Source organism: Lactuca sativa, chromosome 4, assembly GCF_002870075.4.
Source record: "Lactuca sativa cultivar Salinas chromosome 4, Lsat_Salinas_v11, whole genome shotgun sequence".
Classification (NCBI taxonomy): domain Eukaryota; kingdom Viridiplantae; phylum Streptophyta; class Magnoliopsida; order Asterales; family Asteraceae; genus Lactuca; species Lactuca sativa.
The window spans coordinates 22,732,387-22,760,228 of record NC_056626.2 but is presented as its reverse complement, the minus strand read 5'-3'; the positions used below and the strand labels follow the sequence as shown (position 1 = coordinate 22,760,228).

General features: G+C 34.7%; 1 pseudogene; it reads left to right on the top strand.

The window, feature by feature from the left end:
• Window positions 1–17,410: 17,410 nt before the first annotated feature.
• Window positions 17,411–18,274, top strand: LOC111890389 (kirola-like; annotated as a pseudogene).
• The last annotated feature ends 9,568 nt before the right edge of the window (window positions 18,275–27,842 follow it).

Sequence of the window (27,842 nt, the reverse complement as noted above, 5' to 3'; positions counted from 1 at the left end):
ATACTAGTGGAAGAATCTATATTCAAAACATCATTTCCTAAGTTATCAACAATCATAACAGTTTCATAAATTCCATTACATGGTATAGCTTCAAAGTAAAAGACACCATTTAGATAAGCTAAAATAGAACCATTCTCATTATTAAAAGAAAATCTAAAACCTTGTCTATATAAACCATGAAATGAAATGATGTTTCTAGCCATTTCTGGCGTATAGCAACAATTGTTCAAATCTAAACATAAATTATTCCTAAGCACTAAAGAATACACTCCAATCTTGGTCACAGGCGACGATCATCTATTCCCCATGATTAGATTGATTCTTCCTTGCTCCACATCCCTACTTCTTCTTAGTCCCTGCACATTAGAACAAATGTGGTAACCACAACCGGTATCAAGAACCCAAGAAGTAGCATGATTAGAATCGTTAGATATAATTGTGTATATAACTGCGAAAGATGGCTTGATCTTTCCTTCCTTGATGGCTTGCAGGTACTCTAGGCAGCTTCTCTTCCAATGTCCTGTCTTGTGGCAGTGGTGGCACTCTGCCTCCTTCGGGTTAGGGCAGGGCTTAGCGGGATCAACTTTGGTCCCACTAGAAGAGGCACCATCTCGGGCTTTAACCTTGCGATAGTTATTAGACGAAGCCTTCCTCTTCTTTCCCTTTCCTTGACCAATAGCCAAGACAGGAGCAGCAGGTGGATTGGGAGTTGGTGCAACAGACTTGTCTTTGAAGTTGCTCTCAGCAACCCTCAAGAGACCTTGGAGTTTGCTTAGGGTGACCTCCTCTTTGTTCATGTGGTAGGGCATCCTAAATTGATTGTACATCGGAGGCAAAGAGTGAAGCACCATGTCGATCGCCAAGTCTTCACCAAAGTCAACATTTAACTTGCGAAGGCGGTCGACATACCTTTGTATCTTTTGCAGGTGCATGGTAAGAGATTCTCCATGACCCATCTTAGCGGAAATCATGTTGGTGAAAATCTCATAATGCTCTTGTCTCGCGTTCTGGTGGTATCTCTCCAATAAGTCTTGATGCATCTCGTACGGGTACATGTCCTCGTAGGACTTTTGGAATTTGGAGTTCATGGTGGCTATCATGATGCAATGTACCATCGTTGCATCTCGCTCATGAGTTTCAAAAGCGGTAATTTCAGCCGGAGTAGCGATTTCAGGGTTGATCTTCTCGAGCTTCTCATCGAGGACATACTCCTTATCCTCATAGCGAGCAATGGTGCGAATGTATCTTATCCATTCACTAAAGTTCGTTCCATCGAAGGTGCCCTTTTGGCAAAGGCTCATCAACGTGAAAGAACTAGTAGCAGCGTTGTTTGCGTTTGACATTTATAGAAGAAAGGACAAAGATAGATTAGAATAAGAATCCCTAATTATCACCCAATAAGAAAAATTAGGGCTAGGATCCAACAATAACATTTACATACTAGAAAAGGGATGCCGTAATCTAACATGCAAATAAATTGAAGGTAAGTGAATGACGATTCACTAATTCTCCACCATAAAACCTAACTATTAGTTCTAAATGTTTTGAGAATTCCTAGGTTCGGATGAGATTCATTGAAACTATTCAATGGCACGTTTAAATCTCAATATGCCCCTCTTGTTTGTGACTGGGATACCGAGGATCACAAAGCGGGTGTGAATTACCATGCAAATTCACATGGTGCCTTCATTGTAACGATCACCTATTCGACGTGCCGGTAAACCACACACGCTCCATCGAACTATGATAAACAATGAATCACCCTTTTCTACCTTTGCTTAGAACCAATTAGTGTGCCGGTAAACCACACACGCTCCACTAACTTCTTAGCAAGGGTGCAAAGTGTAATTTCATGGGATTGCATCAATTCACTTTTCCTAAAGTAACTAAGATTGGGAAATTTTAAAATATGTGTAGTTACTTTGTATTACTTAATATACTTTTAATGAAAGGATGATGTTGCCCTATCCTACCCATTCGGCTAACGACCCTCCACCGATCAAGCAAGCGGTAGGTGTGAGTGTACACCCATTAAGCACCATTTTATAGGCCGCAACCTTATACCCACCTTATAGATCGGCTTCGTGAATGAGGCCTACTAACGGTAAGACTAGCATTTATATATATATATATATATATATATATATATATATATATATATATATATATATATATATATATATATATATATATATATATATTATTCTTGTAATATTATATTAGTATAGGGTTGTATTTTAAACCTTTTAAAATCTAGGGTTTGAAATTTAAATTGTCTAAATTAAAACTTTTAATCACAAAATATAAATTTCAAAACTTGAGGACAAGTTTTAAACATTTAAAACATGGAGGATCAAATAACAAATAATTTCAATTAACAATTAATTTCCTAATTATCTATATTTGATTTATTCAAGATTTCTTTCAAGATAATTACGAAAATAATCAAAATAATTAATTAATTATCATATAAGGAAATTAAATATTTTATTAGTTGATAAATATCTTTAATTAGATCAAGATTATAGTCATATATATCAAAAAATCGGATTAGGGTTGATCTAATATGATTAAGGTAAGTTTCCATAAGATAATCATGAAGAAATCCCGAATCTGGTCATTCCTGACGCTTGGACTCGCCGAGTGCACAAAGGGACTCGCCGAGTCAAGCCAACTCGCCGAGTCCACTTTGGAACTCGCCGAGTCCATGAATCAGAAACACAAAAATCGAATTTTGCAGTAATGTTTCATACAAACAAGCAACAATTTAATGAAAACCAAGCTAGGCTCTGATACCACTGATGGGTTTTAGCCATAAGAACTTTCCTATGTGCGCATGCAAAACCCTAATGCTTGTATCTAGGCTTTCTAAATAAACATGCTTTGAATCCAAGACTTCTAATGACTATTTAGGAATAAGAACAATGTTAAAAACAGATCTAGAATCATACCTTTGATTTCCTTGTTGAACTTGTTGTCTTAGAGCTTCTAGAGTCACAATTGTCACTCCTCTAATGGCTTATAAACACCAAATAGCAAAGAGGATGATTTGGGATAGAGGAGAGGGGAGGAAATCGGCCAGGGTTTCTATGTTTTAGATGAAGTGCCGATTTCCCTTGGCCATAGGGTCTATTTATACTTGTAGACTCCTTAAGGGTTACAACCTAAACCCTAATTGGATAATCTTCTCTTAAGGCTATCCAAATCCATTCCTTAGATAACTCTTGGACGATTTGAGCTATCCTTTAGCTTCTAGAATCCGTCCAATCCATATCTATATGAATTTACAGTCTAAAGTTTAACTATCAAACAATTGACAGTTTATACCCTCTTATTTAATTAATCTCTTTAAGTCACCAAATTAATTCCAATTAATTCTATGACTTATATTAATCAAATAACAGTATATTATTCTTTATATTATTCTCATAATATATTAATAATATTTACTCTCTCTTAATTAATCATCCTATCAAGTTGCTATGGTAAAGGCAACCCAAAAGGACCATGCACAACCGGGTCAAATACTTGCCTAATATAGTTGCAACCTTAGACACTATTCCAACAACTAAGACATGTAAGTTGTAATTTACAAGTCGGTAGCACATTGACATATGTAAACACACCAGTAACTTGGTATTATAAATCATATTGATGTGTGTGATTTCATGCGTAATTATAAGCAAGCATTTGAGTCGAATTATATCCATTCCTTTTACCCTTGGAGGGATAAAAGAGATATTTGTGGGCCCCTCGATGATTTAGTGATGACAACCCTAAGTGCTTGGCCAAGCCTGGACTAATCTGATTTTTTCAATTAGTCATTCGTCATAGATCGGAAATATGGAAACAACACATGAAGAGAGAAAATGATTATAATCCATGTATCATTTCATACGATATCTTGAATGGAGGAATATATGATCCCTTATCTAATGGACGCGTCATTAACAAGGTCAGAGTTCGAAAACAGCTTTTAAGAGATACAATTGCTAGTCGGGTTGTGGAGTCATACTTGCAATAATAGTTATTAGACTTATCCAAGAGGGAGACAATTGGATTAGGTGTTTAAGCCCATAACTATAATTGGTATGTACTTGACTTGAGAGTAGCATGGTCTATTTCGGGTTACATATCACCAAGACAATTTGAGGATGCATATTTGAGTAAGTGGTTATTTATGATTTATTAATATATTATAAGTTCTAATATATTAATATGAAATCATATTATTTAATTAGTATTTATCAAGAATCAATTTGGAATTAATTTAGTGATCAAAAGAGACTAATTAAATTCACAAGGACTAGTTATGTAAATCAATAATATATATATATATATATATATATATATATATATATATATATATATATATATATATATATATATATATATATATATATATGTGGTTTGGGCTATTGATCCATGACGGGCTAAGCTTATATAAGTTTCCATGAAGAGTTAGCCGACATGGAATATGGATCATAACCCAAAGTGTATGGATTAGGGTTTACCCATGACTCTTGGATTCCTACATATATATACATAACCCAATGGCTAAAATTGGTGACAACAAGTGTTCTTGGAGTTCATAACCGATTAGTATGGCTAGTAATCTCTCTCAAGTCATCTAATTGTTCAAGGGTGTGTTGTGAACCGTTTGAGGCATCACATTTGGGGTGTTAAGTTCTTAAAGGCCAAAACTACAAGCTACAACAAAGAGGTAATTCCATAACTCACTTTTATGTTGTTTATGTCAATTGTATGCTAGTTGTAGGCTTTATGCTTTCGAAACAATATTGCATGTATAATTAGAGAAAACGTAGATCCAAAGCATTTAGGGTTGTATGTGCACCATTGGATGTTGTAATATACAAAACCCAATAGTTTCTTCACGTGTTCATGTCTGGAGGGCCAGAAGGTAAAATTTGCACTGAATCTTCTTCGCTAGGGTGTGAAGGCTTGGGTAGAGTTTGTGACCAAGGGATTTTCACATATAGAGAAAGCTACATAGCTTGGGAGCAGTTTCTGGATATGTTCTGAGCAGAGTATGTTCTTCTTGTAGAGCGGGAGCAAACGAAGTATGAGTACTTGCACTCAAGCAGAGGGCTGAGTCGATGACATAGATCACCCATATGTTCACAGAAAGAGCTCTTTTTTGCCCTGAGTATGCGGTTTCAGAGCAGGTGCAAAGGTCACGATACTTAAGTATGCTTAAGACAGAGTTTCAAGAGTTTGTATCTACTCAACAGTAGCAGACCTTGACCGATATGTAGTCAAGTGCCAGGAGGAGGGTGATTGAGTTGTAGATTCAGCGAAAAGAGGAGGGAACAACTTCAGGACAATATCAGCCAGCGGCCAAGCAGGTTAATTCTGCCGACCCGGGTTCATGATCTTCTGAGGGGAGGATTTATGAGTGTGGCAGGTGCGGGAAGTTTCATGATGGGAGGTGCCAATCAGTTTTATGTCACATGTGTGGCAAAGAGGGTCATTATCGTAGGGATTTCAGGCAGACTTTGCTTGCTGGTTTCCATTGCTGTTAGGAGGGCCACATCATAACTCTTTGTCCATTTCTTGTTTTTGGACCCTACAACCCTAGATTGGCAGTTAGCCAACGGTCTTCATGAGACGGCCGGAGTCCCGGAGACCGAGGTTTGATTTATCAGCTCTTATATATAGTTATTGATGTCGTATTGGTATTCATATGTAATTCATGTTTGTGTTTCAAAGTTTAGTTGTAATCTTGGATGATCAGTTGAATGGAATTATCTTATTTAGCTCTGTTTAAATTGATTTCTTGTTGTGAATGGATTAATTATCATTATCCTCGAAATACATGTGGGTTGGAAGTTTATGAATGTTGTGTGGGTTCAGATTCTCCTATGCATCTGGATATTAGTGGTTGCGCTCAAGTGGTAGAGTTCAAGTTAGTCTGAGTATCGAAGGATTATGAAGTTGTTAGATTCTATCATATCTCAAGTGAGGGAGAGTGGAACCCCGCAGTAGGAAGACCTTGTGCCAAGGTTCGATTCTCAGTCAGATTTCTTCAAGTTCAAGACTTCCGCGCTGCTGGATTTCGCGTTAACATCATTGTCAGCTGTTGGATTTCCCTTTGATTTGTATTAGTTTTAGTTGTGATAGAATATGTCGGAGATGCTTATGCTTTAGACTCTAGAGTGTTACAAATCCATGTTGAGGGATGTGATGAGGGCTTCCTTATCTGTTCTTGTTTGATTGGGGCTTGGAGGTCTGATTCACGACCGAAGTCCTAGTAGGATCAATTAAGTCTTGTTGAGACTCAGTGTTTTTGTTTGGTTAGTGGATTGGGGGTAGGCCCCACTGTTGATGGTTAGTGGATCGGGGTGACCCCAGGTGCTATTGTCGGTTAGTGGATTAGGGGTAAGCATGAGTGTTGTCAATGGATAACTAAGTTGGGCTTTCAGAGTTGACTAAGAGTGTAGACTAGTTTGGTATGTGACTAGTTGGTTTTCACCGTGATGGTGCACTTATGTACAAGATTAGAATGATGATGTTTGGCCGATAAGTTATTAAGTCGATCAATTTTTTGGATTTCCCGACAGCTTGGTTGATGTGAGGGGTTGCATCATGAAGTGGAAGCGAGAGTTGATTTTGAGGACAAAATCTAAATTAAGTGGGGGAGAATTATAACATCCTATTTCTTTTCATTTCTTATTTCAGGCCATAGGTTGGAAGTTGATTGTGAAAAGGCTTTGGGTCTGAAGGAGGTAATGTTTAGGCCTTTTGGATGGAGGCAATGATGGTTGCGAGATCTTAACCTTTGAATTATGTTTTGGGCCGAAGAGTAGAAAATAGAAAGTCATAGGCCGTTGTCTTTCATGAAATATTGATTTTTTGAGAGTTTTTTAGTCCAAGATATATAGATAATATTGTGGGGATTTTCAATACCTTTCTATGGATATAAAGATCGCCGAAAACAGAGTTGAAACGAAGAAGTTATGAGTGTTTGAAGTTGGGGTGTAATTAGGTGAAAACCCATTCTCATTAGGTGAGAAGTAATTCACATGATGTGAGATTGATCACGAGGTTATAATATATTCTCACAACCTGAGAACTGTGCATCCCAAATCCCACAAATTTTTTAGGGTTTTCAAGATATTTAAAGGTAAGGATTCATTTTTAAGGTATTTTCTTAGCCTCCATCATATCTATATATCACTACAAGAAAATTTTGAAATAGCTATGGAATTTTGCTATGGAAGTATAATTCGTAGCTATTCAACTATGAAATATGCTACAAAATGGGTTGTCGTAGCTATTTTGCTACGAAATTTGCTACAGAATGGCATTTCGTAGCTAATATTTGAATAGCTATGGAAGTTTGTCATAAAAATCAAAATTCATAGCTATTCCACTATGGATTATGCTAGAGAATAGTTGGACTTAGCCATTTTTTATACAAAATTAACTACAAAATTACATTATGTGGTTGATATTTGAATAACTAAGAAATATTGCTATGTAATCAGATTCCATAACTAGCATGTTATGGAATTTGCTAGAAAATCATGAGTTTATGGATGTTGGTCTCAAGATGATTTTGCTTTGAGTTTATCTATGATACTCACCCTGATGTGGATTTTGCTTTGAGTATGGTCTTTTGCTATAAAATAAAAAACCATAAGTATTATGCCATAAAATCTTTCCAATAATCAATTTTAAGTGTTTGGAGGTTTCTTAAGTAGAGTTTAAACCCTTAAACGATCACATATAGCCGCCAAATACCGTTTAAAAATAAACGTATAAATCCCATTATGATCCCATAAACGATCCCAACCATCCAATGAATGAGTCATCAATACTATTCAATATTGATTTTAATGTTTGGAACCTTAGAGATCGCCAAAATCTATATGAGACTGGAATTTCTGAATATCTATGATATGTTTCCGCCAATTTAGATTTAAAAAAAAGTTCTTAGGGATTTGATCATATGGTAAATTCATTTTTCCTAAAACCGCTTCTTAAACATGCACTCCACCAGATACAAGTTACAAAAAAAATCATCTTGAGACCAACATCCATAAACTAGAGGAAATCATATATCAACAATGGATGGACCAAAATGACATGAGAAACATGGTTAACTCTCAAAAGAAAAATCATCTTGAGACCAACATCCATAAACTCATGATGGTTAGTTGATATCAGGGAAATCCAGGTAAAGCTCATTGGATAGCAGTTAAGAATATTCTTAAGTATCTGCGAAGAACTAAGGACTGGGTCCTTGTGCTTGGTGTTAGTTATGACTTGAGAGTAAATGGATATAGTGACACCAATTTTCAGTCAGATAGAGACAAATTTCGTTCTTAGTCTGGCTGGGTGTTTACCCTTAATAGAGGAGCAGTAACTTGGAAAAGTTCCAAACAGGAATCTGTGGATGATTCTACTTGTGAATCAGAGTATATAACTGCAAGCGAAGCATCAAAGGAGGCTATAAGGTTGAAGAACTTCATCGGAGATCTTGGAGTTATGCCAGACATAAATTAAACAATGGAGATTTTTTGTGATAATGAAGGAGTGGTTGCCTTAACCAAGGAACCAAGAGATCATGGCAGATCAAGACATATCGATAGGAAATACCACTTTATCAGACATCGAGTAGAAGAATGACACCTCGTCATGAAGAGGGTATCATCAGAAGAGAATCTTGCAGATCCCCTCACAAAGGGTCTGAGTAGGGTTAAATACGTTCAACATGCAAGGAGCATTGCTTTTAATAGTTAGATAGATATATAGAAACTTGTAACAAATACATGTAATTGACATTTGATGAATAAATAATGGAGATTTAGTTATGAGTATTGTTTACTATCTTTTGTCAATTGTTTATTATTATGTTTGATTTTGCATGTTCTACTTCCCGAATGATTAGATTATTTAAATATCCACAGTCATTCATATTTTTAGAAGTAACTAGTGAATCAAGACTATCATGAATCAGACTGTAAATTGTCTAAGGGTTTAGACATTGCAAAGGTTTGCTACATTATTCATGAGTACTTTTGAAATGGAGAATTCAAGTTTTGTATTAACCCACGCTTAGAGAATTACTTCATGGAATTTATCACAAGTAATTCTGAGGTGATAATATCTTATAATCTTGAAACCGAGATATATGAATTGTTGTTCACGAGTTGGATGTGCATTGATGATACGTAAACGCATCAGTAACGTGATGTTATAAAACGTATTGTTGTGCGTGGTTGATGAGGAAATAGTGAAAACACATAATTCAAGGTTTATCTGTTCCTTTTTCCCAAATGGGAAAAAGAGATATCTTGGGCCCCTCGATGATTTGATGTTGACTTATAGTGTCGGGCCCGGTCAGGACTGAATTGATGTGTTCAATTGTAGTTCTTTGTCATTACAAATCAAGAATCGAGAAACAAAGTATTCGACAATGAGATTGACTCAGTTCCATCTCGTTTGTCCACATTGTATCTTGTAGAATGGAAGATTATATGATCACTTATCTTAGGACACATTACTGACTAGGTTAGAGTTCGACAATAGGTTTGAGAGCTACAATTTGCTAATCAGTTTTTGAAGTTATACTGGCAACTATAGTTATTAGACTTATCTAAGTGTGAGACTGTTGAATTAGGTGTGTAAACCTATAACTATAATTGGTATATACTTGAATTGATAGTAGCATAGTCCTTTTGGGTAGCCTTCATACTAGCCACTAGACAAGATGATTAATTGAGAATGAGGAAGAATTTATTAATTTGTTTAATAAATTGAAATGAATGATTTATTAATGTATTAAGTAGAAAATATATTAATTAGAAATCATATTATTTAATTAATAGTTAATCAGAAATTAATTAGAATTAATTTTGGGATTAATTGAATTAATTAAAATTGTAGGGTTTGTTTGGTAATTTATTGATAGTTGAGGAAAGATGCTCTAGAACCCTCCTAAAGAGGTTTGGATAAAAATCTCCTAGAAATTCTCTAGAATTTTCGTCCAAGGGCTTAAGATGGAAGGTTTGAGGCTTGCTTGGTCCTTAAGCAAAGCAATTAGGGTTTCTTATTCTTAACCCTAGCTTTGGCCCTAAGTCACCTCACTATATAAAGACCCATACCCTTATAAATTCCAGCCACTAGAAACCCTAGAGAGTTGTAGCTGGAATTTGAAGCATCTTCCTCCCTCTCACATCTCATCCTCTTGCTTAGTGTGTTTGTGATTTATTAGAGGTATTACACTTGTGATACTTCCTCTCAAGCTTCAAGATCTACAAGGTTTTGGATTGTTATTACTACATAACAATCAAATGTATGTATTTTAATCCTTATTATGTGATTTTCTATTATTATCTATTGATCTAGGATTTGCATGTTATTGTTCATATGGTATGTTCAATTAGAGAAGACATAGATCTTATTAGGGTTGCATGCACACATAGGATTATATGTTTATGCTAAAAGGCATCACAATGTATGTTATTGATCTGGAGTCGAACACCCTTTTGATCAGTTTAGATGTTTTCTTGCACCTGTTGGATTAGGAAAGTTTTGATTTTTTGCCTACCTTTTCAGCCATGCAAATTATCTTGGTCATTTAGGTTATTTTCGGGTAATAACGTTGAGATATTGAAAGCTTGAGACATTATGATGGATAAAGTTGGAAACTTTATCCATCTATACATCATGTTGATTCAAATTTGAAGGTTGGAGACTTGGACTTAATGGATTAAGTTCAGAAAGATGCATTTTTGGGTCCCTTCGAGACTTAAAAACTAGATCTTTGTTATTAGACTATTCTAATGGATAAATTGGAAACTTTATCCATTATGGAGCTTTTAGGAACCTTAAAAATGTGATATTGGTCCTTTTATCCCTTCCATACAAGAGTTAAGATGTCTTAATGGATAAATAATTTAGGGTTTAGCTTTTCGACCTTTTCTAACCGTGGAAAATCATAATGATGGAAACTTTCTAACCTAAGTCAGTGTTTTGAGTCTAGATATGAGCTCTGGACGAAAGGTATTAAGGGATTAAGCACTAAAGGAAGGAATTGTCTTGGACGTATGTATGATAAACATTCCTGAGAGTATGTTGCGCATACTGGCCTTAAATAACGTACGTTAGGCGTACGTGGAGTAGGTTGGGCGTACTTAGCTGCCTTGGAGTTTGACTTTTATTTTCTTCAGTTGACCGTTAAATTTTTGACCAAGTTTGGCTTGTGGCCAAACTTGAGGATTTTGGACTATTGGTTAAGATTTTATCTGGTTCTGGTGTTAGTGGATTCGTGGGTGCATCAATGTCGTCCCACTAGTTTTGGTTAATGTAGTAGAGGGATGCAGTAGGGACTGTATGCAGTGACGCATGATAGACTGAGGACTCCTGGTCTAGACTCTCCTGCCTATTCCTTGTTTGGTTGTGGATCTAGAGTAGGGTCATCTGTCTGGGTGTCTATCGCACTTCTAAGTACATATGGTTATGCATTCCTTGGATTTTTGATTATGTATCCTGGTATATAGGGTTTAGCTACGATGTATTGATCTATTAGATCAATATCCTGGTATACAGGATGTTACTATGATGTAGTGATCTATTAGATCAATATCCTGGTATACAGGATGTTACAATGATGTAGTGATTTGTTAGATCTATATCGTGATATATAGGATGTTACTATACTGTAGTGATCATTCAGATCTATATCCTGGTATATAGGATGTTGTTGTGCGGTAGCGATATGTTGATATGTATGAATACCTCTACTTTCTGGTTATCTTTTAGTGGAGTGCCCTAGGGGTTGTATGTAGTCATGTAGGATAACTTGAGAACTCTTGATCTAGGCCTTCTTGCATGTTACTTGTTTGGTTTTGGCTCTAGAGTAAGATCATTTATTCGAGTGGCTATCTCACATCTGGTTAGTTATGGTTACACACTACATGGAGCTTAGCTGGTAGCAGGACAGTGTGTCGTGGGAGGACTACTAGGCAGTAGTGAGTTGTATGATTGTTGTTTGCACGTATTATGTGCCTACTTCATCCTTTCTTGTTTAAATGTCGACATATGATAGTAGCGGATTGCGGCTGTCCTGCTGTGTGTTGTATGCCAAGATACTCGGTGCGAGCCAGCTGTAAGTAGTAGGCATAAAGGCTCAGGACAAGCGGTTTGGTGAGGCGGTAGGATAACACAGCCTGGGTATTCCAATCAGATGATTATGAATCATTATGCATGCTTGTATGTTTATTGTATGAGGTATTTTGTAGACCTGGTAAACTTGTCGTGTCGTGTGAAGACATTAAACGGATTGAAAGGCCTTAACCCTAACCCAACCCGTTTAATTATCATGTAGTGTCGTGTCAACCCGTTTATTTTTGTCTCGGTTTCGTGTCGGGTTTCGAGTTAAGGTTTAGACTTTGTAAATATATTGTGTCATGTCGAGTTGAAATATTTTAAAGGTTGGAAAGTAGGAGTTTGGGAGGCAAAAAGGAAAACGTGAAACAATGGAGTTATGAGATGGAATGACAAAATCTATAGTAAGTTTAGAAGAAAAATGAAAAAAGTTAAAGTTGGGGAGCAAAATGGATAGGCGGTGAGGATGACTAAAAATTAAGTAACTTTGAAATTTTGAATATTACTTCTAATTAATGAGTTTGGCTCACTACAAGCCTATAACATATAATATATTTATAAAAATATGAAATTTATATTAAATAATATATATTTAAATGGGTCATATTCGATTCATCTTCGAGTTGAAAGCCTTGACCCTAACCCTACCCGTTTAATTATCGTGTCGTGTCGTGTCAACCCATTTACATAAACGTGTCGAAATCTTTGACCCTAACCCGCTAATTTTGTGTAGGGTTCGTATCGGGTTTTCGTGTCATGTCATGTTTTGCCAAGTCTAGTATTTTGGCGGAAACACACTAACTTTATGCTTACTCAGTTACTATTATTTTAGCGTATCATTGGTGATCATGGGAAGGCGAATATGAGACTGTACACACTCCGCAGCAACATTGAGGATTCCGCGTTCATTATAATAATCTGATTTTCAATAATTGTATTTTAGAATAAATGGTTTTTTTTAAAATGGTTTTATAATTGACAACTTTTAAGAGGTATAACCTTTGAAACATCATATACAACAACTTTATGCATTCCAGAAAAATATCATCCCGTCAACCATTAAAAAAGTCAACAAAAAATCGGATGGTTTATTAGCTTATCTTCGAATTTCAACTAAGTCCCCTATATTTTCTCATAGTTATCTATTTCAACTCTTTGTCTTAGCTCCCTCTAAATCCCCATAATTTCCCCCATCTTCTTTATCAAGTTAACTATCGACACCTATATCGGCAATTTCACCACTTTCCTTTATATGTTGCATTTCACCACCATGGTTCAAATTGAGTGAATCATCCATTTTCTCAAGTTCACCAACACCACCCCTCCTCCTCAACGATCGGCGTAATGAGAAACCCTAACCTTCAACCACCATGAAAAGAATTTCCATCGACCACCATCACCAACTAACCACCATCTCAGAACCCCCACTATCTTTAACCACCATGAAAGAAAAACCCCACCACCATTGTTGCTGCGGAGTGTGAAAGAAAAACCATCACCAACTAACCACCATAACGTCACCACTAGCAGAGAACGACACCACTGATAGAAAAACCCCACCACCATCATTTCTCTCTATAAAGGACAACTTGTCAATATTTTGTTACAAAAACATGAAAATGAAGGTGCAAAGGATGTCATGAGGTTAATTGTTCCTTAGAAGCTTTGAATTGCTTCATATTTGGTATGTTTATGTTTTATGTAAAGATTTTTTTGGTGTTGTAATGATATTTTGTATTTGATTTATATTTCCTCTCACTATCGACCCTTATCAAATCTAGGCCCTTGAATGAAAATCTAAAAAATCTAAATGACATACCCTTTGATTTTCCCGTTTTATCCTCGCGATTTTGATAATATAGAATTATTGTATTGATAGGTCGCTCAAAGGAGTCAATGTGATTGAAAGATTGCCAAAGGCAGCTAGCCGACATGGAAAAAAAGAAGTATTGTCTGCACTGGATTGTCAAGACAACCAGACTACAAATTACTTTGATTCTTTGATTTTGATTCAGACAAGCATTCTGCTTTTACGATTTGAATTTAAGGTAGGTTGCGTTTACTACTTTCCTTCCTTTATTTGGGAGTATGAATCATTTTGTTGTTTTCATGCATTAGATTATAATATGGAACCCATGAACTTTGACTGATTGTGATTGTAGGGCATAATGTCTAGGCTAATTGATGAGGAGCTCGAAATAATAGTAATAGTAGTGTCAGGAAACAAAACATTGGAGTGACAAAAGCTCAAAAACTAAATAGATTTTAGGGCCTTGAGCATATCAAGTCATTAACAGTCTTTTTATTTCGTTGATTATAGGATCTAGTGTGTACATCTTGACTTCTAAAGAAAATAACATCCTTGACACCTATTCTTTTCTACTCTTAAGGTTCAATTTTCCTATTTCGTAATTGTTTCAGATTTGAGTTTTAACAAGTTTCTATTCATAATATGTGTTTTAAAGTTCTCATAAGTTCAGAGTTCTAATTGGTTCATTTCTTACTGATTTTTGTTTCTTTTTTGATGCTTTAATTTTTTATCATATGATTGTTGATATCGATCGTAGCACACCTACAAATCTAAAACCTTGCACTGCATCATCCACCTGAAGGTTATTCAATGGCTCAATCAAAATATGGAGTTTAGGGATTTTCATTTTTATTTTCTTTTGTAGCAGTCTTAAAGGAAAGTAATATTCTACAATTTCATATTACACATACCACCCATGGAACTGGTGAAAAGTGAAGAAAATTATTTGGACTTAAAATGACTTGAAGACCAAGAGTTAACATATAGGTCTCTTCCCTTGGATTTTTGTTCTCTTTTATTTATAAATTTTGTGTTTCCAATTTATAAGATACATTATACATGTTTGTATGTGCCTATGATGTGTATATGCGTCTTATGTTTGATGTGTGTGCTCTGTTTTGGCATGGAACAAGTTCTAGATCCTATATACTAAAGCACATCTGGGTGTAACCAAGATGTTTGTTGCACACTTTTTACTTTACACACTTGTACAATTTTTTTTTTCAATAATACCTAAAATACCCTTAATGATAATATTTTCAGTTTTTAGAGGCATATAATGCGGTTGCAATACTTGATGCATGAGGGTGATCAAGAGAACGGAAAAAGTAATGTGGATGATGGGAAACTGGTGGAAAATACAACAAAACGAAAAGGTCAATCCTTACCTTGAAGAACTCAAAAACCCATGGTTCGTCAACCCTAACCCGATTCCTCATCTTTTCGTTTTATTTCTTTTATTTTTTTGACTTTGACTCCAATGCAGGGGTTAAGAACTCAAAAACCCACTCTTACATATTATAAGTGCCAACTCATTCATCTCTCTCTCTCTCTCTCTCTCTCTCTCTCTTGACAATCTTTAAAACCGCAAGTCACTTATTTTCATTGAACACATTTATTCATGTTAGGTAATTACCATATGGTTTCTACATGGTTACAGAGTATGAAAAAAAAATGCATAAAACGGTATTGTGCTCATTTTCCTCACGTCTCAGGTAATATCTATAAGTTCGCTTTAAGGAACCTTGTTTACAAACTTGCATCTCTTAACCATATTTGTTTTTTTTCTTATATGTATAATACTTCTATTTTATCATATTTTGACTGGACGAACTAAGTTTACAACTTTGTAGCATAGAATATGAAAAAAAGGTGAAAGCTTGTCGCAAAAATTCACATTTAACCGTTAATCCATGATGTTATTATTTTTAGGTTTTTGGAACATTATTTATGACGAGCGTTGTTTTCATCTATATTGGGTTAAAATTAGGTATATTTGTTTCACATCTCAAATTGATTAGCTTTTTGATATTTAAATCCCACTAGGATTTTGGTTAATTTTATTGAATGAGAACTGGTTGAAGATTAATTAGGGCTCCATTAGATTGAACTGTTTATGGTGTTGTCAATTGCCAATTACTTTAGTTTGTTCTTTTTTTGAAAAAAAAAACAACAATAAACTTGTATGAATTAACAACTCATTATTTTGGGGATTTTGAACATAAACATATGTAACATCCTTGATTGATATCACTATTCTACTCGGAAAAACCTTGTAACATGTTGACTCTTTTAGCCAAATAGCAATTTTCTAGGTTACAACCGCCAACACTAATGTTGATTTGACATTTTATACTGATGTAGCTTACATTCGGAGGAGGTTGCTTCGTGATAGAGGTCAAAAATGTATCTGAGGATGATCAAGTGATGAAAACTGAGATTTGAAACCAGATCTGGGAACATCTACTAGAGGTAGCAAATTCATGTTCTATAATTCTAATTTTATAAGTTTCGGTTATCATAAATTTATTTAAAATTTTTACATAGTCATATATCCAATTGAATGTTGTTTGAAGATGGTTATTTGGTACTTAATCTTTAGGTTCTATTTGTTGATCGTCCAAAATTTGTTATTATTTTTGTTATTTCTAACAATTGTTTAACAGAATAAACCGATAAAGAATATGCCATTTTTTAGTTTTAGTATTCAACCAAATGGTCGGATCAAATTTGCATCCGGTAATTTGTTTGATAAAATCAATTATTCTGGTTAAATTTGCATATTCTATAATGGCCAAATATTGTTTTGGGGACAATTGATCGAAAACTTTTCCCCTTGCTCGTACAATTGACCATTTTGTCTCCGTAGTCAAGAGGTTCTTCGCATGATTACTAAAGTTTGATGATTATATTACAAGACATTGAGAGCGAAAGAAAGAAAAACGAGAAAAATCTATTATGAAAAACCTATCAAATTCATAGGAAAAGATATTTCAATATAATGTGTGAAAAAAAAAAAAAAATTCGTACTCATCGTTTGGTACGGATAAACAGCTAGTATATATATATATATATATATATATATATATATATATATATATATATATATATATATATATATATATATATATATATATATATATATATATATATATATATATATATATATATATATATACTGAAACAAATAAATCAAAATTCTGTAATTTACTAGTTACATCATAAATTCCATAACCTACCTTACATATCGTATGTAATTGTTTCAAAATTACTCTCGGTCCTATCGTGTTGCACATGTTACATAGTGTTGTATCTTAAATTCCATAAATTACTGTCAGCCCTATCATGTTACATTGTCTATATAGAATGACATCTTGAAAATAGTAAGTGTATTAATTAAATTAAAAATGTTGGAGTTTGGGGGCCAAAATTTTCTATATAAGGTCGCCCATGTATTTTCCAGGAACTCATCAACAATCTTGTAAAGAAGTGGGTTTAATTAGGGTCGCGGCATTAATAGAAAGATGGCTCTATCCGGAAAATTAATTGGTCATGTAGAGATTAGTAAAAAGGGAGATGTCTTCCATGATCTCTTTAGGCACAACCCACATCAGATTGTTGCGATATCCCCTGATAAGGTCCATGACTGTGAACTGCATGCTGGTGAGAGGGGGGTCGTTGGATCGACAATCTGTTGGCACTACACTCATGGTACGTAATATGACAAACACTATTTCTTTTTATTTATTCATACATACTTGTTTCCTGAAGAATCTAGGGTCTTTGATAGATTTGGATTTGTATAGTAAATCATCATCAGTTCAATACTGTGATTCACTTCTTTATATTTCTGCATGAACAACAGAGGGAAAGAAGAAAACTTCTAAGCAGATAATTGAAGCAGTCAATGAGGAAAACCACATGATTGTGTTTAAGATTATTGGAGGAGATCTGGTGGAGGAGATATACAAGACCTTTACAATCATCTTGCATGTTGAACAGAAGGGTGATGGACAGGTCGCGACTTGGACCTTTGAGTTTGAGAAGCCAGATATAAGTACCCCCTATCCAACTTCTTTGATGGACTACCTTTGCAATCTCGTGAAGGACTTGGATGCCCATAGCAGCACTAAGTAGTTCTGCAATATTTCTAATTTATCAAAGAAGGTAATGAATGGAAGTTCTAGATGTGTGTTTATCCATTCAAAGAATAAATTAAGGTGGTGAATAAAGATTCAGACATGCTCGTGTAGTTAGTATTTATGAACCTTTGCGATTTGGTGTGATATTATGATATATTCATGTATGATTACTCTCCTTTCTCAGTGATTTTTGTCGTTAGAATGTTTTTCGATCCCCAAAACAAATCGTTAGATATAACGATCGATCTCTGAACCTACACATGTCATGACCTTTCTATGAACTGGAAAAAGGCATCTTTAATCCAATTATACGCTATATCTTAGAAGAATCTGAGCAATGAAATATAGCATCTTTTGAAAAATATACGAAGTGGGTAGCCTTTGACTTTTCAGGGGTACGTCTATTTAAATATTTAATCATAACAACGACTCAAATATTAGAATTTTTTTATATCAAGTCTCTAGTTATTTTTTACGTAAGTCAATCTTGTTATTTCCATATATTCATGTTTTTCTAATTTATTTTCTCGATCTATGCAATTAATAATCTTCTTTGATTTATCCACTGAAATATTTATGTAATGAGAATTATGCCATTTATTTAAATTTATAGTCATTGCAGCAGAAAAATCAGGGATTGTTTCCATTTTTCAAAACTGCATCGGCATGCGAGAAAAATAATAGTACAGGAAAACTAATATATGGTCTTGGACGTGTTAAAAACTTGTTTGAATCTTTAACTTTGTCTCTGAATTTGTCCCGTAAAGTGTGAGAATTTGCATTTGGGTCTTGGCCTCTTAATGTGTTATCTAAATTCTGGTCAACTCTTGTGTCTTTGATCCTTGCTGATACGACATGGCTTTTGGGTAATTGGAAGTCTCCTCTCTTTTATGTTATTGTATTTCTCTTTTGAAAAGGTGTAACACCAAAGTAAAAGTATACACGAATACTATATATGGCCTTGTGGAGTCATCTTCTACGAAAACCTTTTTGGGGATGAAAAAGTTGTGGCGATACTGGAAGATTACTAAGGAGATTTTAGGTTTCCTACGCATGCCGGCTCATCATGAAATTGCACGATCTGAATTCGGATTGTTGCTGCACAATCTTCAAAATCATGGATTCACCATGGTTCAAAAAGGCAACTCCGAAAACCCCCGAATCCCTCTTCGAAAAATTCATATGGATATATAAAGTGATTAAGGATTTGACTATACATGGAGAGCTTGTATGTAAGGTATTTAAGTTAGCACTACAAGAATAAACACCTATAGGGACGAGATCTATAGGGACGACATCTGTCGTCACTATATGCTACCTATAGGGACGACATGTCGTCGCCATATAGTATTCGTGTATACTTTTACTTTGCTTTTACTTTGCTACCTATAGGGACAGCAACCACTTGTCGTCTCAACATGTTAAGCGGGAAATGAAGTGGATTTGGTGCGTTCTTTAAACACCTATGGCGACGACTTATCAGCCTAACAAATAACAAAAATAAAAAATAACATATTTATTTAATAATTTCAGGGAAATAAGACTGGGATATCATTTTGGGGATAACTATAGCGACGACTTGTCGTCTCCATAGCTTTCTATCCCTGAAATTATGAGAGCAGGCCCATTCGTTTAATTCACGCATGCTCAATCAACAGTCTCACTCTCAAAGACCATCGGCGATTAGCTTAAACTCCGTCGATTCTAACTATCGGCTTCATTTTCACCTCTGGTTACGAATTCTAACGAATACAAACCCCACTCCGGCGACCTAGGTTAGTAATTCTCTGTTTGAAACTGGAATTGAGGTTTATGTTAGCAATTACGTGTTTGAAACTAGAATTGTGATTTTCTTTCACAGCTTCTCGTTTTGAAGATGCAATACTGATAAACTGTAACCACATCAACGATTTTTCTATTGATTTTCCTTCTAGTTATTGGTTATTCAAGCATGGAGTATCGATTTCTCTGTGGATTTTTCTTTTGCAATTAAAAGGTATTTTTTTCACTGAGACATGTTTTCAACACTGATCACTGTCATGACAACCTATAATTGGAATTAGGAACTTAGAACATACAACGTTTAAGGCATCGACGACTCAGGTAAGTTACGATTTCTTTGTCATTGTTTGAATTCGATGTCTTTGTTGATTCTTTTTGAATTTGATTTTATAGTTATCTAAATCTGTTATTTGCTGATTTCATAGACAGGCTATGTCTTTGTTGATTTCATACACAACCACGTGTAATTAATCTGATTTGATCAACATGAAATCTGCTTTTATCATACGAATGTAAGTTGTTGATATTTGTTTTAGCTCTTGATTGCGTTCTGCTCTACGGGTTTGCTCATCAGCTCTAGTAAGCATTATGCAACTTTACTTTCAGTAAAAACAAGTTTTCTTGTTTGTACAACTTTTTAACAATTTTATGCATCACATCACAGCTCAAGGTGAAGTAGGAAGAAAAGTTCTGGCAGATATTAGCAATTCTCAGGGTAATCTTCAAAAGAATGAAGCTTTTAATGGCTCCAAATCTGGGTGAGTGACATTGGTCTCAAGATCTTTAGTTTTCCTTGCTTTTAACTTTAACAAATTAACTTGGTCTAAAACATTGCAGAAAAGTTAAAATGGAAAAAGTAGCATATTCTCAACGGTATGCACACCAACATTGCTAGTATTATTTTTACTTTTTTTTGTTAGTATAGTTTTCTATAATACACTATTTAATCTGGTCATAAGCTATGATGTGAATTTGTAGGGCTTCAATTGCTACAAAATCAAGGGATGCGAGTTCTTTATCAGGTAAACTTTCAATGATATTCATTTAGTGATTATGTTTAGATGTTTATCTTTGTTTGCTTTTCTTTTTAATATCAAGTATCAAATCTGATTTCTTATAGGGAGCAGTGTTGGAAGCCAGAGTGAAGCTATTGAAAGTTGTGTTACACAGGGTAACATTTAGTATATAAAAGTTCATATTTTATCTTATTGATTAGCATCGTATGTTTTTATTTTGTACCTCCAACAAAGGGTAAAGTTTTTTTTTGTGTTTTTGAGGAGTTTGGTTGAATAAGAAGCTTTACATGATTCTAACTGAAAAACAATATGTTTGTGAGCGCAAGGCTGCTGCTGGTCACTTTATTTGGGAGGTAATTTTCTTTTCCCTAGTAAAATGACTATTTTGCCCTCCTTGGAGTTCATCCCATTATTTGCTGATACAGGAAGATATAATGTGCCAAGAGCACCTGGAACATTATATGTTATTGGAGAAATTGCTGACTACACTAGAAGTCTTGTTTTGCAGGTGAACATTTGTTTTCTTATTTTTTATTTGCAGTGTCTTATTTAATTTGTTTTTTGATAGAAAATGGAAATAAATTACATGAAAGACGCCTATTAGAGAAGCTTGTCATATTGTTGTTCAAAAAATCCAGCCAAGTAAACAGAGGTTATGGAAGCAAATGTGCTCCAGATTGTAAGTTCAACATAATCTTTATAAATAATGTATTTTCCTTTTCATAGTTTCCACTTATAAAGTAATGAAAAATAGGGTAAGTTACATTTTTCATCCCTGTGGTTTGGATTTGGTCCAATATAAATGGCCATTTATATATATATATATATATATATATATATATATATATATATATATATATATATATATATATATATATATATATATATATATATATATATAGGGTTAGGTTATTTTATTTTCACTATCTATTGTGTGCATGTATGACTGATTATAGACCAATCATTTTAGTTATTTTAAGAAAGTAATTATTGCATATTACATGTTGAAGATATAATAGGTATTAATTACATCTTCAGCATTTAATAAACATTAATTACTTTCTTAAAATAACTAAAATGATTGGTCCAAAATCAGTCATACAGGCACACAATAGATAGTAAAAACATTTGAACCTAACTCTCTCTCTCTCTCTCTCTCTCTCTCTCTATATATATATATATATATATATATATATATATATATATATATATATATATATATATATATATATATATATATATATATATATATATATAGAGAGAGAGAGAGAGAGAGAGCGCTTATTGACACCAATGATTCAAATGTGCTTTTTTGTTTTGATTCATTTCTTTGCATTCCAAGTCAATACCGAATTAATTCACAAAGAGATGTACAAACTATCATATTTGCAATGCAAGTAGGATGCTAAACCCCCAGCTGAACACCCAGAAAGCAAAGTATTATACCATTTGGAAGAAGATCTTTAGGGAGCAAAGAAGGGCATGCAATGATGAGAAGCAATCCATTGTTGATGCTGTTTTTTAATAAATCATGTAGAATGTAGTGTTATGTACACAAATGATAAGGCATGTGAAGATTATTCAAATTTCCTCAAGTTAATAATTTTGTTCTTCATATGAATTATATTTGCAATAATGTAGTGTTTTGAGATTGTATCATATTTCAATGCTTTGCAATTAAATTTACCATTTTAGTTGCTTTGGCAATTTTGTGATGTGAAAACTGGGAAATTATAGAGAAAAAAAATAAGATGTATGGACATACCTATAGAGACGACATATCGTTTCTATAGGTGCATCTATAGAGACGACATGTAATCTCCACTGGTGCATCTACCACTACGTCATGTTGTCACTAAAGGGCTATCTATGGGGACGACACGTTGTTTCTAAAGATACACCTATAGAGACGACATGTCGCCTCTATAGCTTTGTCTATGGAGACTAAAAGCGTATAGCGACGAACCAGAAAAAGACGACATGTCATCTCTAAAGGATACCTATTGCGACGAAATTTGGTAGCAACGACCAAAAAGATCTATTGCGACGTGGCTATGGTGACGAAAGCTATAGAGACGACATGTCGTGCTAGATATCTATAGGGACGACATTTTAACCTATAGAGCCGACATTTGTCGTCCCTATAGGTCCCGTTTCTTGTAGTATAGATTAAGAGCTTGTATGTAAAGGGGTTGTGGAGGCCATTTATGATGATCTACTTAACCTAGATGAGATGTGGAAGCTTTGAAAAGCGCTTGTATATAAGGCATTTTAGTTATATTAAGCACATACATTATGTGACTGATAGACACCATTTAGAGATGACTCTTCTCTATGGAAATTTTATATATATATATATATATATATATATATATATATATATATATATATATATATATATATATATATATGATTGATAGACACCATTTAGAGATGACTCTTCTCCATGGAAACTATATATATATATATATATATATATATATATATATATATATATATATATATATATATATATAGAGAGAGAGAGAGAGAGAGAGGGAGAGAGAGAGAGAGAGGAAAAGAGTTAGTTCAAATGTTTCTACTATGTATTGTGTGCATGTAAAATTAATTCTGTACCAATCATTTTAGTTATTTTAAGAAAGTAATTAATGCATATTAAATGTTGAAGATTTAATTAATTACTTTCATAAAATAAATGAAATGATTGGTTCAGAATCAATCGTACATAGACACAATAAATAGTTAGAACATAATAACCTAACCATATATATATATATATATATATATATATATATATATATATATATATATATATATATATAGAGAGAGAGAGAGAGAGAGAGAAAGAGAGAGAGAGAGAGAGAATTTATTTCCATCAAGAACTTACAATATAAAGACTCAAAGTTGCATGCATTAATTAGGAGACATAATAGAGTGATACATGACAAAAGAAAAATAAAATATGCATTAATTATGAGACCTAATATGGTGACACATGTCAAAAGGAGAATAAAACTATTCTTTTATTAGAATAGGGATGTGTTGCTATTTTTGCATAAATAATTGTAGTACATTTATATCATTTGTCAAAAAAAATGTAAGCGAAACTTTCTCTTTGAGTTTTTTTTTTCTTTTTTTTTTTCAAAAACCTAATGGGTTATTCCATTGACTTTTTCTTTAGATGAACAAAGTCTTGCTTCTCATTGATGATATTTTGCACCATAATGACTAATTATTAACGATTATAGTGAGTAGAAAAACCTACCTACATTTCTTTATATTTGAGTATTGTACTTTCATTTCTTTATATTTGAACATTGTACTTTCATATCAATGTTGTAACATCATGTTTTGGCACATTTCTTAATTCAGGGTTTGTACATCGTAATTCGATAAAGTAAAGGCTTTGGGACTTGAAGTAGTAAAGTTTAGACCTTATTGAAGGTTGATAATATTGGTTATGAGATCTAAGCCCTTGATTCGTGTGCTGGAACCAAGGGTAAAATGGGAAAAGTTATATGTCGGGCTTCTTGCATGGATTATGGTTTTAGTTCAACATGTTTTAAGCTAATAGTAACTAGATAGGATTGTTGTAACATCCTGATGTTCAGATATTTCTAAATTTATCCCTTTAAGTTTATTATATGACATTTTGGTCCCTAAGTCCAAGCGAATGTGCATTGAAGCCCTAGTGTCATTCTTGTAATTGGCCAGGAGAAGTACGTTAAGCGTATATGTGTGTACGCTGAGCGTACTAAGGATCACCCTAGCACGCTGGGCGTACACTCATGTATGCGGGGCGTACTAAAGAAAGATGGAAACCCTAATTTCTAGGGTTTAGGAGGTATTTAAGCATCTTATTGGCATCTTTTCTCTTCATCTAACCAACCTCTTGTTAGGTTTTATACAAACAATCCTATGTGTGCATTCAACCCTAGTTGGATCTATGTTTTCACTATAAGACATACAACTTTATGAACACAAAATAAAACCCTGGCATGCTTCTATAATTTTCGAAAATTACATAGAAGTGTAGTAAACATACCTTTGTTGTTATATAGCAATAACAACTAGTTTCCTTGATCTCTTGAACTCTCTTGAACTCTTGAAAGCAAGCACCACAATTGTAGTGCCTCTAATGGCTCACAAACACCTTGAAGCAAGAAGGCAACAAAGAGAGAGAAGGGAATGATGCTAATTTCGGCCCTAGGGTTTCCTTGGAATCAAGTGGTCTCAAATTGAAGCATAGGGCATGTATTTATACTATAGGGTGCTAGGGTTTCAGTCAAAACCCTAATGGACAGCTTAGCCACCAAGCAGCCCAAGGAGCCTTATGGAATGAGGCCTTTGGACGAAAATATGATGATCCTTCATCATAATTTCGTTCCCCCTTAGTCCATTAGGTTTCCTAGCCCAAAACTCAACTATCACACATTTGACAGTTTATACCCTTTTATTTAATTAATCTCTTTTAGTCACCAAATTAATTCCTAATTAATTTATGACTAATACTAATTAAATAAATATGATTTCTCCTTTAATATATTATTCTTATAATATATTAATAAATCATAATATCTCCTCTCTCATATCAAATTACCTTGTCAAGTTGCTTTGGTGAAGGCAACCCAAAAGGACCATGCACACTCGGGTCAAGTATATACCAAATATGATTACTGACTTAGACACTAATCCAACAGTCTCCCACTTGGATAAGTCTAGTAACTATATCTCACGTATAACTTCCGTACCCGATAGCAATCGTAGCTTTCAATAGCCGCTGTCAACTCTGACCAATAATCTGTCCTTCAGATAAGGGATCGTATAATCCTCTGTTCTAGATATCATGCTAACAATACTTATTGTCTAGCATTCTATTTCTTGATTTTTGATTTGTTCGACATAGAACTCAGTTGAACACATCAACTTTATCCTGACCGGGCCCGGCACATAAGTCAAACCAAATCATCAAGTGGCCGAGATATCGCTTTTATCCTCATAGAATAAAAGGAACAGAAAACGTTGACTAATATGCCTTTATCATTTACTAGTTAAACCACACACAATAATACGTTTTATAACATCAAGTTACTGATGCGTTTTCGCATTATCAATGTATAATCAACTAGCAAACAATAACCATATCTCTAGGTTTAAAGATTATATGATATTATCATCTTGCGATCACTTGTGATAACATTCATGAAGTAATACCAGCAAGTGTGGGTCTATTTCAATGCTCAATACAAATTTCATAAGCACTCATAAACTTTGCAGCAAACCTTTGCTATGTCTAAAACTTTTCAGACAATCTACAAACAAATTTATGACAATCTTCCTTCATATCTACTTCCAACATATGAGCGATTGTGAACTGTTCGAATAATCTTATTATTCAGGAAGTCAAAACATGCAAAATCGACACAATAGATAAATAATCAACACAAGATAGAAACTTTCTTATAAATAACACACCTTTATTTAAGCATCATTTGTTGAATATGACATTGTCTATTACAAGTTTTCTACCTATCTAATCTAAACTAATATCGTCCTTCAGCCCTACGCTCCTAGCGTGCTGCAAATGCTTGACCCTACTCAGTCCCTTTGTAAGGGGATCTGCTGGGTTATCTTCTGACGATACCCTCTTCACAACGAGGAGTCCCTCTTCTACCCGATGTCTAATAAAGTGGTATTTCCTGTCGATATGTCGAGATCTGCCATGATCCCTTGGTTCCTTGGTTAAGGCAACCGCTCCTTCATTATCACAGAAAATTTCCACGGGCTCTTTTATGGATGGCACAACTCCAAGATCTCCAATGAAGTTCTTCAACCATATAGCCTCCTTTGACGCTTCGCTCGCCGCAATATACTCTGATTCGCACGTTGAATCAGCTACGGTCTCTTGCTTGGAACTTTTCCAAGTCACTGCTCCTCCATTTAGGGTAAAGACCCAGCCTGACTGCGATCGGAAGTTATCCCGATCCGTCTGAAAACTAGCATCACTGTACCCTCGTACCCTTAAGTCATCACTCCCACCGAGGACTAGAAACCATCCCTTGGTCCTCCGAAGGTACTTAAGAATATTCTTAACCGCAATCCAATGTGCCCTACCAGGATTCCCTTGATATCTGCTAACCATGCTTAAAGCGAAGGCCACATCAGGGCGAGTACAAGTCATAGTGTACATGATAGAGCCTACTGCGGAAGCGTAAGGTACTCGGCTCATATCAGCTATCTCTGTCTCTGTACTCGGGCTCTGAGTCTTACTCAGCTTGGTATTGCTTTGGATTGGCAACTCCCCTTTCTTGGAATTTTCCATACTAAAACGCTTTAGTACCTTTTCCAAGTATGTATCCTGACTGAGTCCTATCAGTCTCTTTTCCCTGTTTCTTACTATTCTTATTCCCAGAATATAAGCGGCTTCTCCTAGGTCCTTCATAGCGAAGCATTTCCCAAGCCAGGACTTGACTTCCTGCAAGGTTGGGACATCGTTTCCTATGAGTAGTATGTCGTCGACATACAATACGAGGAAGCTTACTATACTCCCATCTTCGCTTCGCAGAAAGCCAAACTCTTTAACCTTCTCGTCAAAACAAAGATTCCATCTGCGAGATGCTTGTTTCAATCCATAAATAGATTTCTCAAGCTTGCATACTCTATTCGGATGCTTCACATCGACAAAACCTTCTGGCTGATTCATATAGACATCCTCAGCCAACTTTCCATTAAGGAAAGCGGTTTTCACGTCCATCTGCCATATTTCATAATCATGAAACGCAGCTATGACAAGCATCACCCTAATAGACTTTATCTTCGCAACTGGTGAGAAGGTCTCATCATAGTCAACTCCAGGAGTTTGAGTAAAGCCCTTCGCAACCAATCGCGCTTTATAAGTATGCACTTTCCCATCCATGTCCGTCTTCTTCTTGAAGATCCACTTGCACCCGACTGTCT